This window comes from Bubalus kerabau, chromosome 9 (assembly GCF_029407905.1).
Source record: "Bubalus kerabau isolate K-KA32 ecotype Philippines breed swamp buffalo chromosome 9, PCC_UOA_SB_1v2, whole genome shotgun sequence".
Classification (NCBI taxonomy): Eukaryota; Metazoa; Chordata; class Mammalia; order Artiodactyla; family Bovidae; genus Bubalus; species Bubalus kerabau.
The window spans coordinates 29,074,103-29,097,997 of record NC_073632.1 but is presented as its reverse complement, the minus strand read 5'-3'; the positions used below and the strand labels follow the sequence as shown (position 1 = coordinate 29,097,997).

The 23,895-nt window shown below is 37.9% G+C and overlaps 1 long non-coding RNA gene across 1 annotated transcript in view; it reads left to right on the top strand.

Annotated features, from left to right (window-relative positions):
• The first annotated feature begins 1,802 nt into the window (after positions 1-1,802).
• Positions 1,803-23,895, top strand: part of LOC129659977 (uncharacterized) — a 44,979-nt gene continuing 22,886 nt past the window's right edge. The window contains exons 1-2 of the long non-coding RNA XR_008718271.1: positions 1,803-1,936; positions 15,252-15,351. This is a non-coding gene — a long non-coding RNA (uncharacterized LOC129659977). The remainder of the gene's footprint in view (positions 1,937-15,251; positions 15,352-23,895) is intronic.

The following is a 23,895-nucleotide window of genomic DNA, read 5'->3' as shown; positions in this document are numbered from 1 at the left end:
GAACTTTGAGAAAACAGTCAGAGGGCAGTATTCAGCTTCTATGTGTGTGTGTGTGTGTGTTAGTTGCTCAGTCGTGTCCGACTCTTTGCGACCCCATGGACTGTGTCCACCAGACTCCTCAGTCCATGGAATTCTCCAGGCAAGAATACTGGAGTGGGGTGCCATTTTCTTCTCCAGGGGATCTTCCTGACCCAGGGATCCAACCTGGGTCTCCTGAATTGTAGGCAAGTTCTTCACCATCTGAGCCACTAGGAAGCAGTGGTCAGAGACTGTGGGCATTTTTCCATCCTGATTAGTAGAAGTAATTGTCTGTGTCTTTGATGGGGATTTTGATTACCCTTTTTACATCTCTCCGTGTGTGTTCTTGCTTAGTTGTGTCCGACTTTTTGTGAACCTATACTCTATAGCCCTCCAGGCTCTTCTGTCCATGAGATTTCCCAGGCAAGAATGCTAGAGTGGGTTGCAAATTCCTACTCTTTCTACAGCCCTACTTAGTTTAATTGCTGGCATCATCAGAGTTGTGAATTAGGATATTACCAAAATTGCTTGCAGTGTTTTTTTTTCAGGTTGATGTAGAAAGTTTCTGAGATGACATCTAATGATCTTCATATAATCCTTTTTGTGTGATACCAGGAAATTAGTGTAGGCTTGAGTTAGTGATTTGATTCCAGTAAACAGAATACAGCAGAAGTAAGAGGCTGCTACTTCCAAGATTGGGTTTAAAAGATTATGGCTTTCATCTTGTGGGTGTTTGAGCTCTCTCATTCTCTCCTGGATAGCTCAGAGCTGGGGAAAGACAGCTTCAAGCCCTTGAGGTAACCCTGTGGAAAAACCCACATGGTGAGGGAGTAAGGCCTCCAACAGTGACATGAGTGAGCTTGAAAGGGGCTCTTCTTCAAGACCTCCCTACCCAACCTAGTTGTTACTGCAGGCCATGAGAAATCGTGAGTCTTAGCAGGGACGGTGGAGCCTGATGGGCTGCCGTCTATGGGGTCGCAGAGTCGGACACGACTGAAGCGACTTAGCAGCAGCAGCAGCAGCTATCTAGCTAAGCTATTCCTGGATTTCTGGTCTGCTGAAACTACGAGTCTGTTTTTTTCTTTTTCTTTTTTATTGAAGTGGGCTCCCCTCATAGCTCAGTTGGTAAAGAATCCACCTGCAATGCAGGAGATCCTGGTTCAATGCCTGGGTTGGGAAGATCTCCTGGAGAAGGTATGGGCTACTCACTCCAGTATTCTGGGGCTTCCCTTGTGGCTCAGCTGGTAAAGAGTCTGCCTGCAATGTGGGAGACCTGGGTTCGATTCCTGGGTTGGGAAGATCCGATCCCCTGGAGAAGAGACAGGCTACCCACTCCAGTATTCTAGCCTGGAGAATTCCACGGACTGTATAGTCCATGGGGTCCCAAAGAGTCAGACACGACTGAACAACTTGTAAAAAACAAAAACAAAAACCAGTTGACCAACAATGTCATGCTAACTTCAGGTATATATTTAAGTGATTCAGTTAGATATATATATTCTATTTCAGATTCTTTTCCATTATAGATTATTACAAAATATTGAGTAGAGTTCCCTGTGCGATATAGTAGGTCCTTGTTGTTTATCTATGTTATAGGTAGTAGTGTGTGTGTGTCACTCCCAAATTCCTAGCTTATCCAGCCCCCACCCACTTCTTTCTGCTTTGGTAACCATAAGCTTGTTTTCTATATCTGTGAGTCCCTTTCTGTTTTGTAAATAAGTTCACAGGACAGAGAGATTATTATACTAAGTAAAGTAAGTCAGACAAAGACAAATGCCATATAATACCACTTACATGTGGAGTCTAAATGTCTACAAGTTTTAAGCTGCCAAATTCTGGGTAGTTTGCTATGCAGCAGGAGAGAACAAATAGTCTCTCTATAAGGGCTGAATGGGGGAAGGGTACAGATTTTAACCAGGTAACTACATTTATTTTATGCTTAGTATTTTGCTACAGTTCACTATTATGTTTATGATACTGCATATATACAACTTATTCTTTTATTCAATTTTATCTGTTTGACAGCTGTAGTATATAATTTTCATAATCATCTAAAAGTTATCGTGAAGGCCCTCCTTCTCTCGTTTGTTTTTGTTATACTCAAGGCCAGCTTTGGCACTACAGAATTAAAACTGAAAAACGAGCTTCAACTTTGCTTTTTGATTGTTAAAATGCTCTGATGAGATGGAAATATGTTTTTAAACATGTTTATTTATCTGTTTGGTGGTACTGAGTCTTAGTTGTGACGCGTAGGATCCTGGGTGCAGTGCATAGTCTCTCTAGTTGTGGCACAGGCGTAGCTGCTCCACAGCATGTGGGATCCTCCCGGACCAGGGATCAAACCCATGACCCCTGGATTAGCAGGAAGATTCTTGGCCACCAGGGATGTCCCACACATGCTTTATATCTAATTTTTTTCTTGAAAAGTTTAGGAAATCTCCTGCCTTATGTGCATTTAGAAATATTTAAGGACAACATATAGAAGCATCTCCATTTATAAGAAAGCCAGATTAATACCTTAATGGGCACAACAGCTTATGTGATACTCTGAAAAATGCTTGTTGTTTCTTTTTTTTTCCTATAATAATTAAATCATCTTTGTGCATATTCAAAAAAATTTGATATTATTCTTTTTTTGAATTTCACATTTACAACTCTTGGGTTTAAAGCCAGATAAAATGTCTCACTACTATTTCCATTTCATCTGCCTATATATTCATCAATCTGTAAACAAACTCATAGGTAAATATACATATGCATACTTACCTCTAAATATGTACATATGTATATACATGTATAGTATGTATACAAGTAAGTTCAGGTCATGCATATTTTTGTTGTTGTTGTTCAGTCACTGAGTTGTGTCCAACTCTTTGTGACCCCATAGACTGCAGCACACCAGGCTTTCCTGTCCTTTACCATCTCCCAGAGCTTGCTCAAACTCATGTGCATTAAGTTGGTGATGCCATCCAAACATCTCTTCCTTTGTCGTCCCCTTCTCCTCCTGCCTTCAATCTTTCCTAGCATCGGGGTCTTTTCCAATGAGTCAGCACTTCACATTGAGTGGCCAAAGTATTGAATCTTCAGCTTCAGCATCAGTCCTTCGAATGAATATTCAGGGTTGGTTTCCTTTAGGATTGACTGGTTTGATCTCCTTGCAATCTGAGGGACTCTCAAGAGTCTTCTTCAACACCACAATTTGAAAGCATCAGTTCTTTGGAAAAACCATAGCCTTGACTAGACGAACCTTTGTTGGCAAAGTAATGTCTCTGCTTTTTAATATGCAATCTAGGTTTGTCATAGCTTTTCTTCCAAGGAGCAAGCATCTTTTAATTTCAGGGCTGCAGTCACTGTCTGCAGTGATTTTGGAGCCCAAGGAAAAAGTCTGTGACTAAATTCATTATTTCTCCCTCTATTTGCCATGAAATGATGGGACTGGATGCCGTGATCTTCACTTTTTGAATGTTGAGTTTTCAGTCAGCTTTTTCACCCTCGTCTTTCAGCTTCATTAAGAGGCTGTTTAGTTCCTCTTAACTTTCTGCCATAAGGGTGGTGTCATCTGCATATCTGAGGTTATTGATATTTCTCCCGGCAATCTTGATTCCAGCCTGTGCTTCTTCCAGTCCAGCGTTTCTCATGATGTACTCTGCATAGAAGTTAAATAAGCAGGGTGACCTGACACTTTTTTCCTTTTTCTCAGCATATAGAGTTTCTTTGAAATTGTTGTATTTAGGGAAAATTTAGGGTAAGATTGTTGAGTGTTGGGAGGCATTTGATAGTGACTCAGACTTTCATCTTTGCCTTCCCCTTCAGCTATACTTCCTACTTATGACCTTCTGCACTTGTCCATGTTATACAATAAAAATTCTCCCTCGCCGTACTCCACAGGCTGAGTTTGGTAAGGTTTATCCTGGAAAATTTAAATACATTTCACATAATATAAATGCAGATAAGTAAGTTAACTGAAATGTATACATTTATGGTAAGTGTTCACTAAGATTAAAAATTAAATAACTTGTTAAATTTAAAAAAAAATTGAATTTAACGGATTAAAAATCACTTTGAGTGAGTGTTTACAAGGCTTGATGCCTTTCATGTTGTGATGCTTTGGCCATTATTAATTGTTACGGTCAACAGATACAAAAGGAAAGAGAGTTTTAAGAAGAGGCATTATGATGATGATGGAAACAAAAATGAGCTCATTGGAAGTGCAAAGTTATGTGAGTATAGGAAAAATTTGAAAGGACACACCAAAAAAATCCTTGAACATATGATGCATGTTATTTAGGCTGTTAATGCATTCTTATCTCAGCAAAAGGTAAGGAATTGTTATAATGAATGGTTACAGATAAAATAAAAACTATTCATTTAAAAATACTCACCATGGTTAGAAAAATCAGCATCAATGCAAATGCCTATTGAACTAATACTATCTCAAGAGAGGAGAAGACTTTGAGAAGGTAGAGATGAAAGAGTGATGATGAAAGTTTTTTTTTTTTTCTAGAAAAGTAGAATGAGTCACAAGCTCAAGGCCAGTTATCCTTTCTATATATCATCAAATTATGTGGTAGTGCCTGCTGACTGCTGAGGAAGTGATTTGCTGTAATTGTTATCAAGAGAGACATTGCCCACACCAGCAGATTTTCCTATGGATGGAATAGTTTATTTTGAGAAAAACTATGGCCAAAGAGGCTATTGCAGAAGGAGAAGAGTGTGTCTTGTTTCAAAGCTTCAAAAGACCACAGTGAAAGTGAAAGTGAGTCGCTCAGTCATGTCTGACTCTTTGCAACCCCATGGACTGTGACCTGCCAGGCTCCTCTGTCCATGGATTTCTCCAGGCAAGAATACAGGAGTGGGTAGCCATTCCTTTCTCCAGAGGATCTGCTTGACCCAGGACCAAACCTGGGTCTCCTGCATTGCAGGCAGATTTTTATAGTCTGAGCCTCGGAGAAGCCCCTAGAAGGACCAAGGTACACACTTGTTTCTTGGAGATGTAATTGGAGCCTACAAACCAGAACCCCTTTCAAACACTGTAGGCTTTGTGTTTAAGCTTGTTTCTAGAGTTGGTACAAATGTCAGAGAAATACAGTTTGGAGAAAACAAGACTAATCTTTACTCTCCCATTGGAAGGTATTAAAATTTCCACTAAGACCTCACCTTATAGCTCAGACCCCAGCATGACCCAGTGGTCTCTTCTTGAATACTTTGTTCCAGATTCAGCTCCCTAAGCCTCTCGTGCCGGCTCTGTATCCTTGTGGCTAAACTCATACCTGCGCTTGATGAATTCTGTGATCTGTTGCACTTTATCTTGTCTTCTAGTTTTGGTGTCTTTCCTAATATCCTGAATCACAGTTTCCTTAACAACTCATTTAAAACTAATGGAATATGTTTGAGGAGGGTAGACACAATTGTCATTTCTCTCCACTGGATGATAAATAAGTCCACTAAATAAAAGTGCACTTTGCATTATTGAATTAATTCTTTATGCAAGTCATTATTTTTTTGTAAGAGGCAGTAATTTTTCATATCATTTACAGTGAATGTTTATCCCATATGATCTCAGGAGATTATATAAATAATATAGTGTTTGTGTTATAAAAAGATATAAAGGTATGGATGTAATAATATTGACTAAAATACAGTGTTCACTTTTCACTTTCATGCATTGGAGAAGGAAATGGCACCCCACTCCAGTACTCTTGCCTGGAAAATCCCATGGATGGAGGATCCTGGTAGGCTGCAGTCCATGGGGTTGTGAAGAGTCGGACACGACTGAGCAACTTCACTTTCACTTTTCACTTTCATGCGTTGGAGAAGGAAATGGCAACCCACTCCAGTGTTCTTGCCTGGAGAATCCCAGGGACAGCAGAGACTGGTGGGCTGCCGTCTATGGGGTCGCACAGAGTCGGACACGACTGAAGCGACTTAGCAGCAGCAGCAGCCTAGTCATGTATATATTATTTATAAGAGTAGAAAACATGAAGATAAAATGCAAAAGCCATAGAGTAAGTCTTCTGACTCACAAACAGATGCGATATTGTTTAATCTACAAGTAGCCTGAAAAGAGTGTGGGAGGGTGTTTATCATATTCCTTTTAAAGTTTCCAGCCCAAGTTGTAAAGGGCTATGTAAACCATCTACATTTTTGTCAGTAAAAATTATTTCATCCCTTGCTAAAACTCAGTCAGCTCGAGAGTGAAACAAAGCAACTGTTAATACTATAACTGTGTTTGCTCAGTGGTTGAGGTTAGAGTGTAGTGAGGGGCCTCTGCTGTGATACAGGAAAGGTCTAATACTTGAAGATGAGCTAACAAGTATTTGTGATGACTAATGCACTTTTGGTCATTTACTATCTAAAAGTGAAAGTGATTTATGCTAAATTACCCCATAGCAGCTATCTTCTACCAACCAAGCTGGCAACCCACTCCAGTATTCTTGCCTGGAGAATCCTATGCATAGAGGAGCCTGGCAGGCTACAGTCCATGGAGTCGCAAGAGTCGGACACGACTTTGTGACTAAACCACCACCACCCCCAACCATCTTCAACCAACCAAGCTTGAGCCTTACTGAAATTTCAAGGAAGAATAATAAATACCTCAGGTTTGATCAGTACTGTTATGGAGGAAAAACCATCAACACAATTTGTTGAATGAGGGAAAAACCACATTGTGGTAGATGTTTGATTCCTTTCATCACTCTGATTTCTGTAGTCGATCCTGGGAACTGTAGCCTCCTTGGTCTCCTCAACTCAGGGACTCCATATGGTTCTAAAGACGTTCTCCCACTTTGCACTGCACTCTGGACCCCCCACCCCCCCACCAAGGCCCTCTGAGGAGAACCCTTGGTCTCACCTGGTTCCTCTCCTCACCCTCAGGAGTGACTATTCTTCACTGCCTCGTGCATACAGTGCATACAGAATGGTGGTTTCCTTTATTTTGTTTCTATTTGGTTGATTCAATTAAGAGGATAAATTCAACCTCTCTTACTCTATGTTGGTCAGAAGTGGGAGTCTTGTTTTGAGTTCAACAATTGGATACCCCTGGTTTGCAATAAAGCCATACCAGATTTATTATGTTTAGTGTTTGCATGTACAGCTTTTTCTACATCTTTACTTTCAAGTATTTACTCTGTTTATAATTATCATGTGTTGCTTATAAGTAGCATTTATTGAACTTTGCTTTTTCATTTTGTCTGACAATTATTGATATTGTAGTGTTTAAATTTATGAAACTACTATTTGTTTTATATTTATCCATTATTTAATATGTTCTTCCTTTTTTGCCTTTTTTAGGTGAATCAAGTATTTTTCATATTTTATTGTACACTTTTGTGTGTGTGTGTGTGTTTGTGTATATGCTTAGTAACTACTCTATAATATAAATAAGTATCTTTAATTTATCATAGTCTACTTTTAAATAATTGGATACTTTTTCATGAGTCTTAAACATATGGTCCCAGTTTTTATGCTCTAATGGCATTATATTTTACTTCACACATGTTATAAACCCCAAATACATTATTATTTTTATTTTAAACAGTGAAAAGTTTGAAAAGATACAAGGATATGTATCATTTATAAAATATATTTTATGTTTCTGATGTTCATCATTCTTTCCTGTAGATCCAGGGTTTAATCTATTATTTTCTTTCTGCCTTTTTAAAGTATTTTTTTTATAGTACAGATAGTCTAGAAACAAGCTATATCTGATTTTTGTCAGTAGGAAAATGTTTTTCTTTATTATTATTATAGATACATTTTGCTGAATATAAAATTCTAGGTTAATTTCTTTTTCTTTTTTTCTTTCAGCATTTTAATGGTGCAGTTCCTCCTTTTTCTGGCTTCCTTTCTGTTGAAAAGTCAGACATCACACATATTGTGGTTCTTTTTTGGTATCTTTTTTGCAATGTATCTTTTATAACATATCTTTGTTGTAATGTATCTGTTTTCTTCAGGATGCTTTCATTATCTTCTGTGTTCAGTATTTTGTTTATCATATGCCTATATATGTGTTTTCCTTGGATTTGTTATGCTTTGGTTTTATTGAGTTTCTGATATCTATGGAGAGGATGATTTTCTTGAATTTTGGAAAGCTCTCATCCAATGTTTTATGAAATATTTCTTTTTTTCGTTTTCTCTCCTTCCTCTCCTCCTGAAATTATTTTTACATCAATGCTGACTATTTACTATGGATCTACAGAGAGGGACTCTTTTCCTCTTTATATTTCATTTTGGATACTTTCTATTGTCCTGACTTCCAGTGAGCCAATCTTTTCCTCCGTGCCCAACTGTGAAGCCATGAATTCTTCATTTCTGGTAACATTTTTCATTTCTATCTTTTCTATATTTCTCCTGCAGGGTTTTACATTTCTCCACTAAAATTCCTCATCTCCTTACATGTGGTCCATCTTTCCCATGAGATCCTTTGGTATTTTTATTGTCATTATTCAATAATCCCTCTTTGATAAGTCTAACATCTGGATACTAGCATGATTCCAGAGATATCTTTGCATTTTACAGCAAAGTCACTATCTTTTTGAACCATGGAGATTTTGTCTCCAGTTTATAGTTCAGCTGCCAGCTCTTTTTGTATTACAGATAATCTCTCTCTTCCCTCCCCCTCTGCGTTTAGCTTTGCGAGGGTCACTGCAAGCTGCCTGGGAGGCTTTCTCTCTGTTCCTCTTACCTCCAGGCTTCTGAAGTTGCCTACCTTAGTTTCTGTGGCTGCCACACTGGAGGCTCTCCCAGGAGGGTCCTTAGCCCAGCTCTCAGCTGTAAGTGTATTACAAATGGAGACCTGTGTGTGGTGTGAGTGTGGATTCGCTCTCTCACAGGGTCTTCTTGGCATTGTATCTGTCAGGCCAGCCTTCCCATGGTCATTAGAAGTTCATTCAAGCTGTGGCTTGTTTCTTCCTCTTTATACCCTTTAATAAGATATTTATTCTCTTTCTATTCCACTAAAAGTGAGATAGTGAGGAGATATCTGGGAGATAGGGACAGGGAAGCCTAATGTTCTGCTCTCCATGGGGTTGCAAAGAGTCGGACCCAACAACGACTCAACAAATATGAGAGCGGGCATGTGTCTCACCAGAAATAAGAGCAGGATTTGTTAACATTTTGAAGTTGAGTCAACTAGGGTTCTTTGCCTCCTCAGCGCTCTGGTGGATTAAAAACAAATAGTGCAATAGTTTATTCAGCTTGTTTTGGTGGTTATGCCAAAGGCAAAAGTCCTTTGTGATGTTAATATAAAAAAAAATCAGAAGAAATCCCTTGAATAGTTATAAAAGGGTTTCCAGTGAAAATTGGTGCTTTCTCCAATGCCACTGGGATGCCAGCTATAGAAAGTCTATCAGTTCACTATATGTGTCAGATATTTATATTTATAGGTATATTTATATTTATCAGTTCTAAATGCATCAGAACAGAAGGCAAGGAGTTGCCTGAAATCTTGAAAAAGAAAAGGCATGAAGTTGGCTGCCCTGGTGCTGGAGAACAGGAAATAGAAAACAAGGCAGTCTTGTCCAGGTAAACAGCTCTGCCAAGCACATGCAGCTTTCTTAATCCATTGATTTAATGTATTATTTCATCAAGGTGCTCGTTAATTTAATGAAAAATTTATAAAATATGGATTGTGGCATTTTATATGGATTTTTTGCTGGAGATATCAGCATATAAAAAGGCAGAGAAGAATAAATTTTTGTACATGTTGTAATAGAGGTGTGTCAGTGCTCAGTTTACTACTAACTTTACTGCCAAGGCTCCTGAGCATACGATACACTGGGATAGCAGAGAGCTGCTGGAGAACTCCTTAAACCACTTTCAGATGGAGGCTGAGAGTCACTTTGGTGCTGGTCGAGCACATGCAGTTAGTGTTAGGACCCTGGGTTAGAGAGACATTCTAGGACAACAGTAATGCAGTGGGTGGAAACAACTGTTTCCAGTGGGTGGATGGTGGTCCTCAGAGATGCAACGCCAGTGTCCCATTTGCAGTGGAAACCATGCAAGAACAGGTAAGGAACCGAGTGAGAATTTTTAAGAAGGAGAAAAATGCAACTTGGACAATTATCAAGAATTTGACCAGCTTCACCAGACAGTGATATGTGTAGCATAAATCAGATGTTGGCTTGTGTTCTGATAAGTGTCATTTTCTGAGAATGGAGAGTTTCATGAAGCTAGTATAGCTAAATAGTTTTCCCAGTACCTATCATCTTTAAAAGCCCATCTATTAGAGCTAGGAATTTTCCTAGACTTATTAAATGGGAGAGGCTATTTTGTCTAGCTAATATAGGGGACGACAAAGGATGAGATGGCTGGATGGCATCACTGACTCGATTGGACGTGAATCTGAGTGAACTCTGGGAGTTTGTGATGGACAGGGAGGCCTGGCATGCTGCAATTCATGGGATCGCAAAGAGTCGGACACGACTGGATGACTGAACTGAACTGAACTGAACTGATTTCAATTCAATTAGAAAAATCACTAAGCATCTAACAGTGTCAGGTATGCTGCTGGGCACTGTGGTATAAAAATAAATAAGACACAGTCCTTGCACCCAGAGATCCAACAGGTTACTAGAAGAAGAAACCATGTAAATAAATGTTAGTATGGAATATAAATCAAATTCCGTAATGAGGAACAATCCTATGGTTGAAATGAATGCATCAGGCTATTGCAATGTGATAGCATCATTGCTTAATGATTTGTTTTGTTAATTCAATAACCATTTATTCAGTAGCTATTATGTCCCTACTTCAATGTTGATGAGAAGTGTATTTCAGTCCACATTAATCCACCTAAGTCCTTATGTCTACATTTCACCCTTATGTGTACATTTCACACTTTCATATATAGTATTATATTCCTGCATTGTCTTGCATTTTGACTTCATTCAGTGAAATGAATTTTATGTCATCTAATCTGATACATATTGACTTTTTCACTGGAAAAATTAGAAATGATAAATGAAACACATTGTTTTTTTTTAACTAATTGGTTACAGGAGATTATATTTAATTTCACAATGATTTTACACTTGGGTAAGGTTTAAAGTGTATTTTGATGTATGTGAAAGGTGGCTTAATGTATGTTTGAAACAGAAAGAAAAATATGGGGAAAATAATATATACTTTATCCTATTAAAAAAGATTTAATGAAATAAATTTCACCAGGAAGCAAAAGACAAACCCATGTTCTAGCCTGAATCAATATGGAGAAACACAAAGGAGAATGAAAATGTAATTTGTCTTTGGAATTACTAAAAAGTATTGAAACTAAATAACTGGCAAGAGAGAAGCTACAGCTACTGTCTTTTCAAAGTGCCCTTCTTATGATTTCAGAGCAATCTGAGAAGGTCAGGGCCTCTCATTCTCACTGACTGCAAAGTAATAGAAGACAGACTCTAATTGTGGGATTAAATGAGCATATGGCTGGTGACTTTTCATGAAGAGAATTAGATAGAATTCTTAGAAGATAATTTTTATCAAAGGTGATGAAGAAACTGAGAGCTACTTTTGTTTTTCTTTTTTTAAGAAAAATTGGTATATAAATATATATACATATTTATATATAATATATAGTACTTATATATTATATTAGGATACAGCATATATTATATGTATGCTTTCAATTATTCAGATTTTTATTGGACCTTAGATACACTTTTTGAAACTAAGAAGATTTAAAAACACTTGAGCAGCCTACTTCTTGTTGTTATTAAATGATCTGTATCAAGGACATTTTTATCCCTTTAGTATTCACAGCTGTATTGGCACCTGTGACTCAGGTATCACATTCATCCCTGAGCCTGAGTTCAGCTGCCCTTCATGCTTTTTGAACACTATTACAGACCCAAAGATAATTTCTATGAGTCTGGCTTTTGTAATTTTCTGAATAAAACTAGAACCTTGCTAAAGATTAATAATTAGACATAGGAAACATTCTAAAGAATGGCAAATCAGTTAAATAAACATTTAAAAGTACAGTAGATAACAAATGCTTACCTTTGGAAGTTCAGAGGCCAAATGAAGCAGTAAATCTAAACTCCAACTGGGAATCCAAGCTCACAGAGCCCCTAGTTAAAAAACGGAGAACATAGGGAGTGGGTTTATCCTTTGCCTTCCCAGTTCCATTACACATCAAAGTTGTTTTACAGGGAAAATAAATCCATAGCTGCAAAGCAAATAAGAAGTGATACCAGCAGCACAAATTAAATTGTGAATGATTTCCAGAGAATACGTTCTTATTGATAAATAGTCCAGACTGGGAGAAAGCATACAGGAAGTCCAGCACAGTCAGAGGAGATGTGTTGGGTATGTTGGGAAAAGCTCCAAGTTCAGTCAGGAGGCATGGGGGTGGGGGAGAACTGAAACCAGTCGTCAAGATAAGTATTTAAAAATCTGTCGGCTAACAGGACTCTAGTGGCTTTTCTCCACTTCCCCACAAATTGACTGACAGCAGAGGCATTTCTTCCTTAGCTTAAGCCAGAGAACATCTTCCTAAAGAAATTAAATAAACTGCCTAAGATGGTCTAGCCATTCAGTGTGACATCTGTCTCTTGCGACAGAAGCCCAGCTGAATGGACATCAAGCTGTACAACCGCAAAAAGGAATGTAAAAGGAAAGACCTCTCAAGTCAGGAGAAAAACATACTGAAATACCCAATTCCCAGAGTAACCTTTTTGTTATTTTGGCATTTTAGGTAGCCTGCTTACCTTCTGGCCACACATCCTTAAATCATTCCTACACGTTGACACATCCTCACCTATTTACACACAGACAGGAAAACAGCCTGCTCACTTCCAGGGAAAGCCTTTTTGAGGAAATAGATCCAGACCTACTCAGAGAGGGTGCAACAGCTAAATTAATTCATCAATAAAGTCCTTTATTCACAAGTATGATTTGCCAACTAAAAGATCAGAGAGTTTAAAAAAATTAGTTCTGATTTTCTTAAATGCAAAGGATGCCAAGAAACAAGCTAAAGGAACAGAATGAATGACTGTAGACGAAAATGAAATAGTTCAATGAAGGTAAGAGAACTTAAATATTCTGATTACATTCTCAGAAAGATTTGTTTCAATATTAAATATATTTAAGAAAAAGGAAGAAGAAAGGAGAACCAGACTATGACTAAAAATAAGCAAACATTTTTGGAACTAAAAAAATTTTTTTGTGAACAATTACAAAGGAAATCAAACATACCAAATTAGTGATCTATTCTGAAAGATAAAGTTGATAAACTCACAAAACATTGAAAAAGAATTAAATATATGAGTAGAATAGGGATGGATTATTGAAAATCAATTCAGGGGCTCTGATTTTTTTTTTTTTTTAGGAGTTTTAGAAAAGAATGTAGGGAAAATGAAAATGACATAATTTAATTTAGACATAATGTAATATGTATTAGAAAAAATTTCTAATACATGTTTTGTCCTAGTCAAAGAAAGGTAGTGCAAGTCTTCAGAATGAAAGATTCATCTACACATGATACCTCAGAACTCAAGGGATAATGGGAAAGTTGCAAAAGTATCCAGAGAAGAGGAAAATCAGGTTACTGGAGGATGCCAAATGCTGTTTTAACAATAGGGACCTAAGAAAGGTGAAGGTTCCTGACTCTAGTGAGTTGAGTTGACCGTAGAAACAAAGGATGATTTATAAGTAGTACTGCAAAAAAATCAGATAAGTACTCATATTAGCATAAGTATAAAAGACCACTAGAGTTCTGGCCCTTAGGTACTCAGAAGAGGCTTCACAGAGAGGGTGCTGTCTGACCTGGGTCTTGAAATAGAAGTACAAATTCACATTAAGTGTCAGAAAATCAGAAACAAATACAATAATCTGCTTACTTTCCTGGTGTAATCTTCATATCTTTTACTTTGATATCCAAGTTTTCTTTTCCATTTCTTTTTCATTGCCCTGTTTATGCTATCTTCTCTCCATTATAAGCTCCTTCAAACTTCTTGTAGAAAGCAGATCATATAGCTTCAATAAATAAAAATGCTTAGTTTCTTATGCTTCGTTTCCTTAGTAGGTTGAAAGTTTTATATTTTTCAGGGAACTAAATAACATTAGTTACACATGATTTTTAAGTTTTTATGGGAAGGGAGTGCTCACTCTTATACCAGAGGCTTTAGTTCATGGTTTTGATGATTTATTGGCTTAAATGAGATGATATTATCACTGGACATATTGATCAACCAAAACTCTCCAACAGGAATGAAATCTCCTCTAGATTAAATATTTAAATATAGAGCTTTCTATTGATGCCAAAACATAAAGAGAAAGAAAGAAAAAGAAGGGACAACTCATGTAAAAAGGATTAAAGGAGGCTGCAATGACTGTTCCTGAAGCCTGCCTTGTCATTTGAATGTTTATCAGAAAACAGAATGGTGCAATCTGAAAACAATACAGTATGTTTTTTAATTTTCAAGGACCATGGATTTCTATAAATTATTTCCAGATAAAGATGTTTTAAATTGATGACACAGAGCAGAAACAGTCTTAGTGAGTCAGTAAATTGATGAGCAAGCTTTCCTGAGTACACCGTGTATGCAGGACTCCATGGTGGCTATTTTAGGGAATGTATTGTCAATATTAATGCTGATGCCTCCCTTTGGGGATAAATTGGTGACAGTCAGAGTTTCCAAAATAAAGCCAAGCCTGTTTCAACATTTTTATGTTATAGGTTCTTTTCAAAGTATTACAATATTTGGAAATGAGGGTTTATATTTTAATAATGCAATTGAACTTGGGGTCAAAAAAGATAGACATTCATTTTATATTACTACTTGTTCTGCTCCACATAGCATTTTGAATAAAATAGGACATTTGAAGATCCTCTGCACCCAGTTATATTGAGCTGGACTTGTTAAAATTGACTTTCATGGTCTTTCATTTTGATGGCTTTGGACCACTCGAAAAAGAAAGAAAAGCTAGTGTTTGGGGGAAAAGGTGCTATGTAGCTTCATCCTTTACCCCAGAAATCAGGAATACCTTTTTTGAAACCTAACAGCAGTAGTCTGGCCATCAGGAAACCTTGAAATCTATCCTGGAGACCATTTTCTGTGTCTTTGGCAAAAAGCTGGGAGGCTTGTTTGAGATGGCAAGAGAAGATTTGCACAAGGCATCTGATTCTGAGAAAAGGGATTACTTAAAGGTACAAGAGAAGGGTTTTGAGTCCAAATAGGGGTTTAGAAGGCCTTTTCAAGTGTCACCATTTGAAAAATTCTTGTTGGCTTCAGGTTGATAACGTATCTCACCATTTGGACAGAGAGCTCAATCCCTTCAGCTCAGAGCCTTCAGAAATCTGACCTACAAAGAGCCTGGCTCCACCAATGGAAGGTAATGTTATGATTTCCTTCCCTTTCACTCACGCTCTGAAACAGTGCTGGCAGATTTCCCTTCTGTACAATGAGCCTGCTGACCTTGATAGTCTCAAAGTCCTCTTTCAGTTCTAACCATTGAAAGGTTTTTCAGTTCACTTTCCATTTTCTCCCTCATAACCCGTATTTACTAACATTTTTTAAAGCTGGAGCATAATTGCTTTACAATGTTGTGTTAGTTTCTGCTGTGCAATGAAGTGAATCAGCTAATTTTGTTGTTGTTGAGTCACCAAGTCTTATCTGACTCTTTGGGGAACCCCATGGACGATAGCTCACCAGACTCCTCTGTCCATAGGGTTTCACAGGTAAGATGACTGGACTGGGTGGCCATTTGCTTTTCCAGGGGACCTTCCACACCCAGGAACCAAACCTGCATTGCCTACGTTGGCAAACGGGTTCTTAACACTGAGGCACCAGGGAATCAGCTGTGTGTGTACAAGGATCCTCTCCTCACGGGCCTCCCACGGCCCCATCCCACTCCTCTAGCTAATACACAGAGCACCAAGCCGAGCTTCCTGCGCTACGCCGCAGGTTCCCACTAGCTATCTATTTTACACATGGTGGTGTATACTAACGTTTTTTAAATGGATATGCATTATTCATTAGTGTAATTGTTTGCACAGCTGCCTGAATGTTTGTATGTTTGTGTTCCTATTGTCTGATTTAAACTAGAACTTCTAGGGAAGCAAGGACCATGTCTTATTTGTTTGATCTCAGGACCCAATCCACTGAAGCATGTGTTATAGGAAAAAGATGAAAAAGTGTGTGTGTGTGTGTCTACAGATAGATTGATGGTATGATTTGCAAGTTCAGAAACACATAAAATGTCTATGAATGTGGTTACGGGAGACTGGCTGGAAGTAAACAGAGACAGAGAATAGAGAGAGAGGGGATACTTATTCTAAATCAAGAATTCCATTTTCCTAGACTTTTCAGTGTCTTGATGTTTTATCCAAATATGCCAAAGTAAAGGAAGCAGAGCATAAATCTTCTACCTGCTAACATATTTTGCATTTATGTCGTTTGCTATTTTTCCAAAGTCTGAAAACTTCCAAGGGTAGAGCCGTTAATCTATGACTGAAGAGGCAGAAGGACTAAAGAAAAAGAAGCCCTGCTACATCTAGGAAAACAATTCAATGGGGCTACAGAGAAGGCCTCCAATTGAAACAAAATAATGTGTACTTCCACTCTTCTTACAGAAATTATTTTGCAGAGTTATCATTGCAGTACTTCCATTTGATTAAAAAGTCCATGATTTAGCACTAAGCTTAGAGTACCACGTCTGTTGGAGTAAAAATTATGTGAGAGACGGTCAGAGGGCCAGGTCTAGTTAATTTCTCAGTTTTATGACTCCTTCTCCCTCCAAGATTGCTGTACCATCTATCACCATCATGTTTGGTTAGTACGATTCTAATAGTAGTAATGATGCATTTGGCAAATGAGACAGTTATCTCATGTGAAAGCTAACTCAGATGACTGTCTTGCATTCTCGTCAGTTGCTTCAAGTCTTACCTCAAGGGGCATGCCATCTATGAAGCATCTACTGCCATCCTGCTTTCTATGTTCCCCCTCTAGTCTGAAAGAACTGCCGATCACGTGGCGATTGTGTGTCATTGCATCACCTCCTAGTTTCATATAACTCAGTGAAACAACCTCTTTGTCTGTCTTTAAGTTTCTTGAGAGTATGGCAGTGGGGTGTGTTCATTCAGGACACATCGTCTGTCCCTGACTCCAGGATATTCATATGAAACATGCTGAAAATGTGGTACATAACTGACAGTCTAGATGAATGGATAAATTCTATGTGCCCCCTCCATAATGATCTAATTTGATGTAACTTGTACTGGAATACCCATAGGCATTATACCCTGAGATACTTTATTTATTTTTTTTTATTCACACACTATTTCGTTGACTATTTCATAATACTTTGAAAATCCCCAAGATAACTGGGAAATTTACTCACAGAAACAAGCTATTTCCATTTACAAGGACTCCAAATGTAATACTGGAATAGTTTTTCCCTCCTGAAATTCACCTCTTTTACCTCTTCAGAAATATTTTATATGACTTTTAAAGCTCTTCAAATAAATACATTTTACACAGTAGAAAAAGAAATGTAAATAAGTGAATAAATCTCTTGAAAGGGACTAACCCAAAGGTGCTGCTGCTTCTAAGTTGCTTCAGTCGTGTCCGACTCTGTGGGACCCCATAGACGGCAGCCCACCAGGCTCCCCCATCCCTGGGATTCTCCAGGCAAGAGCACTGGAGTGGGTTGCCACTTCCTTCTCCAACCCAAAGGTGGCTCAGTTGTAAAGACTCTGTCTACAATGAAGGAGATGCGAGTTGGATCCCTGAGTCAGGAAGATGCCCTGGAGAAGGAAATGGCAACCCACTCCAGTATTCCTGCCTAAGAAATCCCGTGGGCAGAAGAGCCTGCAGGCTGCAGTCCACGGGTTCACAAAAAAATGTCAGACATGGCTTAGCAACTAAACAACAGCATCATTAGAAAAAAGTGTGGTTACAACTTACAATTAGAAACAAACTTCCAAATCCGTAGAATCTACACCAAGAGTGAACCCTAAGGTAAACTATGGACTTTGAGTAGTTATCTCCTGTGTGCCCCCAAATTCCACTGCCCTCTATGCGAGGTGTCTGGTTTCCTCCCTGAATTCTTTCCCAGACATGGAGGACATTGAGGGTACTCAGATATCTATAGAAGAATTTGGGGAATTATTTCTACTAATCTGTCCTGTAATCTCTGTACACTTTTTGAGCACCTTCACTCATGTAAATGCCCCAGCTTCCATTGGTCTGAGGTCCAGTATCTTCTCTGCTCTGCTCTGTCACCATAAGGCAAGACTTCTGGCATCCATCACCCATAGCTTATGAAAGATCTCCACTACCAGGGCATATTTGTAAAAAATAAACCAGTTATTTTGAGCACTTTATTCAACTGGTAAACAATAATGAAGGCTTCAGAAAAACAAACAAAAAAACAAGGCTTCAGAATTATCTGCAATCACTGTGTGCATATTAACCTCATATCCTAGATTCTCTGATTCAGTTTGTATTTCAACTATTTCATTCTTCTGTCCACTAAGGTATCTGATACTTAGAATAAATGCATCAGTTTATTCCACAAGTATGGTTACCAGATAATCATAGGTTATACCAATTTTGAACCTAATTGAGAAGGGAGGTAAAAATGCAGTAGCCAGATGTTTTAGAAGGAAAACATTATTGAATAGAAGTATTCTCCAGATTTGGTTTCAAAGGCAGAGGGAAAGTGAGTGGGACAGTCATCATCATTTACAAATAATGCATGATTGCCAGATTTCTCAAAGCTAGCCAAATATTGATTGGAAAAAAGTTTTTGAAGGGCAAAATCAAATAAACTACTCTCAAATGTTTTAAGATATTCAAAAGCTAAAATTTAATGCTAAGAACAGATAGAAGCATCTAATGTTTAGAACAGATACCTTCCAGGGCGTGGGATGGTGTTTTTGAAAAATAATATCAGCTTTGGAAGAAGAGATGTCAGTGATTTCAAATTCTGTTCTCCTACTCAAATCAATTAATTTTGGCCATCACCACTATTTTATGAGCACCCATTGGGAACAAAGGATCAACCAGGCCCTTATGAACTTAGAGTTCTTAAGCTACATACATGAAGTAAGGCAAAACGTTCTGTAACTGATTATATTTCCTTGGTGTCCAGTGCAGCAGCCAGGTGGTTTCAGTGGACTCTATTTTTAACAAACAGCCATTGGTATGACCTATTTCAATACTCTATTGAAATAAAGTTTGGTTTGGTGATTGGCTTAAAGGAATTACCTAAAATTTTATTTCATTTTTCTCTTTTTCACATTTCCTACTTTAAACTAGAAAGTGTTAACATTCTAACCTAAACTGAAGAAGACACTGCTGCTGCTGCTGCTAAATCACTTCAGTCATGTCCAACTCTGTGCGACCCCATAGACGGCAGCCCACCAGGCTACCCCATTCCTGGGATTCTCCAGGCAAGAACACTGGAGTGGGTTGCCATTTCTTTCACCAATGTATGAAAGTGAAAAGTGGAAGTGAAATTGCTCAGTCATGTCCGACTCTAGCGACCCCATGGACTGCAGCCTACCACGCTCCTCCATCACTAACCCATGCTTAACTGTGTTTGAGTCTTTGCTAGGTTGTAGTAAATGATTCATACTTTTGGCGGAAGGAATTTCCAGATAGACTACAGAATATAAAAGCAAAGTGTATGAATTCTGCCATCAGAAATCTTTATCATTTAGACTTTATTTCCTGTTATCATGATCTTAAAAAATTTTTTTTCAAAATCGTAATACTTTGAAAGTTTATATCTTCAAAGAAATTCACTAACCAAAAAAAAAGGATATACGCCAAATGATATCCTGAAGATGTTGGAAAATTAATTCCTTAAAATTTTGTATATAGTTCTGAATTTTAATTGAGTGAAAAGTAAGCCACATAAATAAAAACAGGCTATCTCATAGGTTAATGTACTAGGTATAACAAACATGACTGGCTTGTCTCTCTTTTTGTTGTCATTGATTTAAATGCTAAGGCTATCCAATCCTTGTATCTGTCATTTAATGTTAAAGACTTTCAAAAAATGTCTATTTATTTGGCGCCGTCGGATCTTAGTTGGGCTTGTTTAATTGTCCCATAGCACTTGGGATCTAGTTCCCTGACCAGGGATTGAACCCATGTCCCCTGCATTGGAAGGCGAATTCTTAACCACTGGACCAGCAGGGAAGTTCCAGTAATAACAAATTTGATCACAGCTGAACAGACAACTGGCTCATAAATTAGAACATCAATTTAAATTATAGAAGTTTGACATTCATTTATTCAATTAAAATATACTTATTTGGAAAATACTTATATTGATAACCAGCTGCCAGACATTGTATGAGGTATTCAGATAGAAGCCAGTGAAAGAGAAAGACTGCCTTCCCACATGATGTGTATAGATTAGTGAAAGAGATGTAAGAATAAGTAAATCAATTAATAATAATAAATTCTCTGGGTGGGGGGGAACTGCTGGCAGTATCACTGAATATTTCTCTGAGATAATAAACTGATGCCTAAAGGAAGATTCAGCCATGCAAAAAAATTAAGAGGGTAAAGAACATTCTGGGCAGAAACAAAAAAAAAGAACCTAAGAAAAATAATTCAACCATGGAACAGCTTGGAGAATTTCAGGAACAGGAGGTTGTTTTGATTGGAGTAGAGAGAGTAGGTGGGCCACCAGGTAAGATCATGTCAGACATTGCAGGATAAGAAAGGAATTTGCTGCTGCTAAGTCACTTCAGTCGTGTCCGACTCTGTGAGACCCCATAGACAGCAGCCCACCAGGCTCCACCATCCCTGGGATTCTCCAGGCAAGAACACTGGAGTGGGTTGCCATTTCCTTCTCCAATGTATGAAAGTGAAAAGTGAAAGTGAAGTTGCTCAGTCGTGCCCGACTTTTAGCGACCCCATGGACTGCAGCCTACCAGGCTCCTCCGTCCATGGGATTTGCCAGGCAAGAGTACTGGAGTGGGTTGGCATTGCCTGGGATCCGGTTAATAATCTTAAGTCGAAGAGAGAGAGATCAGATGTACTTTCACTTTATGTAGCTGCTGTGTAAGAAATGAAGGAAGCAAGACAAAAACAGAAACAAAGACAGCAGGGATCACATTTAGGAGGCTGAGAAAAGAATCCACTCAAAAGGTAATAATGGCTTGGATGAGGATAATATAATAGAGAAATAAAGAAAAAAGCAGATGCGAGATGTATTTTGGTAGAACTGGTAGGATGTGCTGTTTGATAGAATGTGAAGCATGAGAAGGGGAGGAAGGCATGAAACATGTCTACCAGGAATTTAGGTTAGATGGTGCAATTTACTTAAAACCTAGGAGGAGCAGGTTTGAGGATGAGGATCCAAATCCAGTTTTGGATGTGTTGCATTTAGGATGCACTTCAGACATCCATGGCCGCTTGTATATGTCCTGAATTCAGCAGTGAAATCTCGGTTGGAACTGTGTATTTGGGTAGCTAACATTGCATGTTCTAGCCATAGAATTAAATAATAGAGAAAAGGGAAAGTGTAGAATGAGAAAAAGAGCAGACCAAGAGTTAATCCCTGAAGAACTGCATTTTGAAGCTGAGTCAAGGAACAGAAACTAGAAAAAGAGACTAGGAGTCTACAAAGAGATAGATAGTATGTTTAAAGAAGCAGAGGATGACTCATGATGTGGAATGCTGTTCATTGCTCTGTTAAAAAAAAAAAAGCTTGGATTTGGATTTGGAAACAAGAAAGCTTTAGTAATCCTGATAAGAGCAGTTTCAGTGGCCTGGGACAGATGCAAAATAGTGGTAGGAGGGTGGGAAGTAAGAAGTGGAGACAGAACATATTATAAACAATTGTTTCTGGGAATAAAAATAATGTTGGAGAAGTTTGTAGAGACAAGTCAGAGTATTGTTTTATTTTAAATATTGGAGGCATGAGAGATTGCTTTGAACCGATGGGAGGATGCAGTGGAAAAGGAGAAACTGATTATGCCCCAGAGAGAGAAGAGATACTGAAAGAATAATGTTCCTGATGAACTGAGAAGTAGGTGAGGGCTTTCCAGCATCTTTGGAAATAAAATTTACTCAATTGTTTCTATCTTCCTTTTTTCTTGAATGTTCACTATTATTATTTAGGAAAGACTTTTCTCCTAATGTCTTTAAAGAACCTGGCAACTTTACCTTCCACACTCCAAATACGTATTTATAAAATGAACAAATAAGTGTACACCTTATCTATATAAGGCTTCCCTGGCGGCTCAGACGGTAAAGCATCTGCCTACAATGTGGGAGACCCGCATTCAATCCTTGGGTCGGGAAGATCTTCTGGGGAAGGAAATGTCAACCCACTCCAGTATTCTCCTCTTGGACAGAGGAGCCTGGTAGTCTACAGTCCATGGGGTTGCAAAGAGTTGGGCACGACTGAGCGACTTCACTCACTTTACCTATATAAATATGTTTCTTGTATGTCAGGTTGCTTTTGAGCCTGTTCATTCTATTTTTTTTTATTATTAAAATTTGTGCTAGAATATTATTTGTCTGTAATACCATTAATATATTTTTTGTTTTTTAATTTTTCCAGTGTTGTGTTGGTTTCTGCCATACAACAATATGAATTAGTCATAATTATAAATATATCCCTTCCCTCTTGAGCCTCCCTCCCTTACCCCATCCCACCCCTCTAGGTCATCACAGAGAGCCAGATTGGGCTCCCTGTGCTACACAGCAGCTTCTCATCAACTATCCATTTTATACACAATAGTGTATATATGTTGATGCTACTTCATCCCTTTGTCCCACTCACTCTATCCCCCACTGTATCCACAAGTACATTCTCTACATCTGCATCTCTATTCCTTCCCTGAAAATAGGTTCATCAGTACCATTTTTCCAGAGTCCATATATATATGTTAATATACTATATTTGTTTTTCTCTTTCTGTCTCACTTAACTCTGTATAACAGGCTCTAGGTTCATCCACCTCACTGGAACTGACTCAAATTCATTCTTTTTTATGCCTGAGTAATATTCCATAAACAAGCCATAAGCCATTATGTGCTCCATAAGGCATTACGGAGAACAGTATAGAGAGTCCTTAAAAAACTAGGAGTAAATCTACCGTATGACCCAGCAACTCCACTACTGGGCATATACCCTGAAAAAAACACAATTCTAAAAGACACATCAACCCCAGTGTTCATTGTAGCACTATTTACTATAGCCAGGACATAGAAACAACCTAGATGTCCACAGACCTGAATGGATAAAGAAGATGTGGCATGTATGTACAATGAGTATTACTCTGCCATTAATATTAATACTCAGGAATAAGATAGTTGTTACTACAAATAAAAATAATCCTGAAGAATGTTGAGTTATATCTCAAAAAGTGTAGCAGGAACAATTCAGTTAACAATTGATAAATGTTCATTAATTTCTTTGTAGATATTAGACATTATGATAAATCATGCAAGAGAAATAAATCTCAACTTATTTACTTATGGTGAAAAATTAAGAAATAGTGTGGTATTTAACAGCATGTATTTTGTTTGCTTCTACTACTCTTGACTTCTAACACTCATTCTTTTTTTTTCATTTTATCATATTTTATTTTATATATATATATATATATATACACATACATATATATAATTCATTCAGGCTTAGACGCTCTGTCATGTCCAACTCTTTGTGACTCTTTGGATAGTAGTCCACCAGGCTCCTCTGTCTGTGGGATTTTTCAGACAAGAATACTGGAATGGGATTTCCTTCTCCAATTATATATATATATAATATGTTTTTAAATTTTATTTTTATTAAAGTATAGTTGATTTACAGTGTTATGTTACTGGGTATACAGTAAAGTGTTTCAGTGATATATATATTCTTTTTCAGATTATTTTCCCTTATAGGTTGTTACCAAATATCG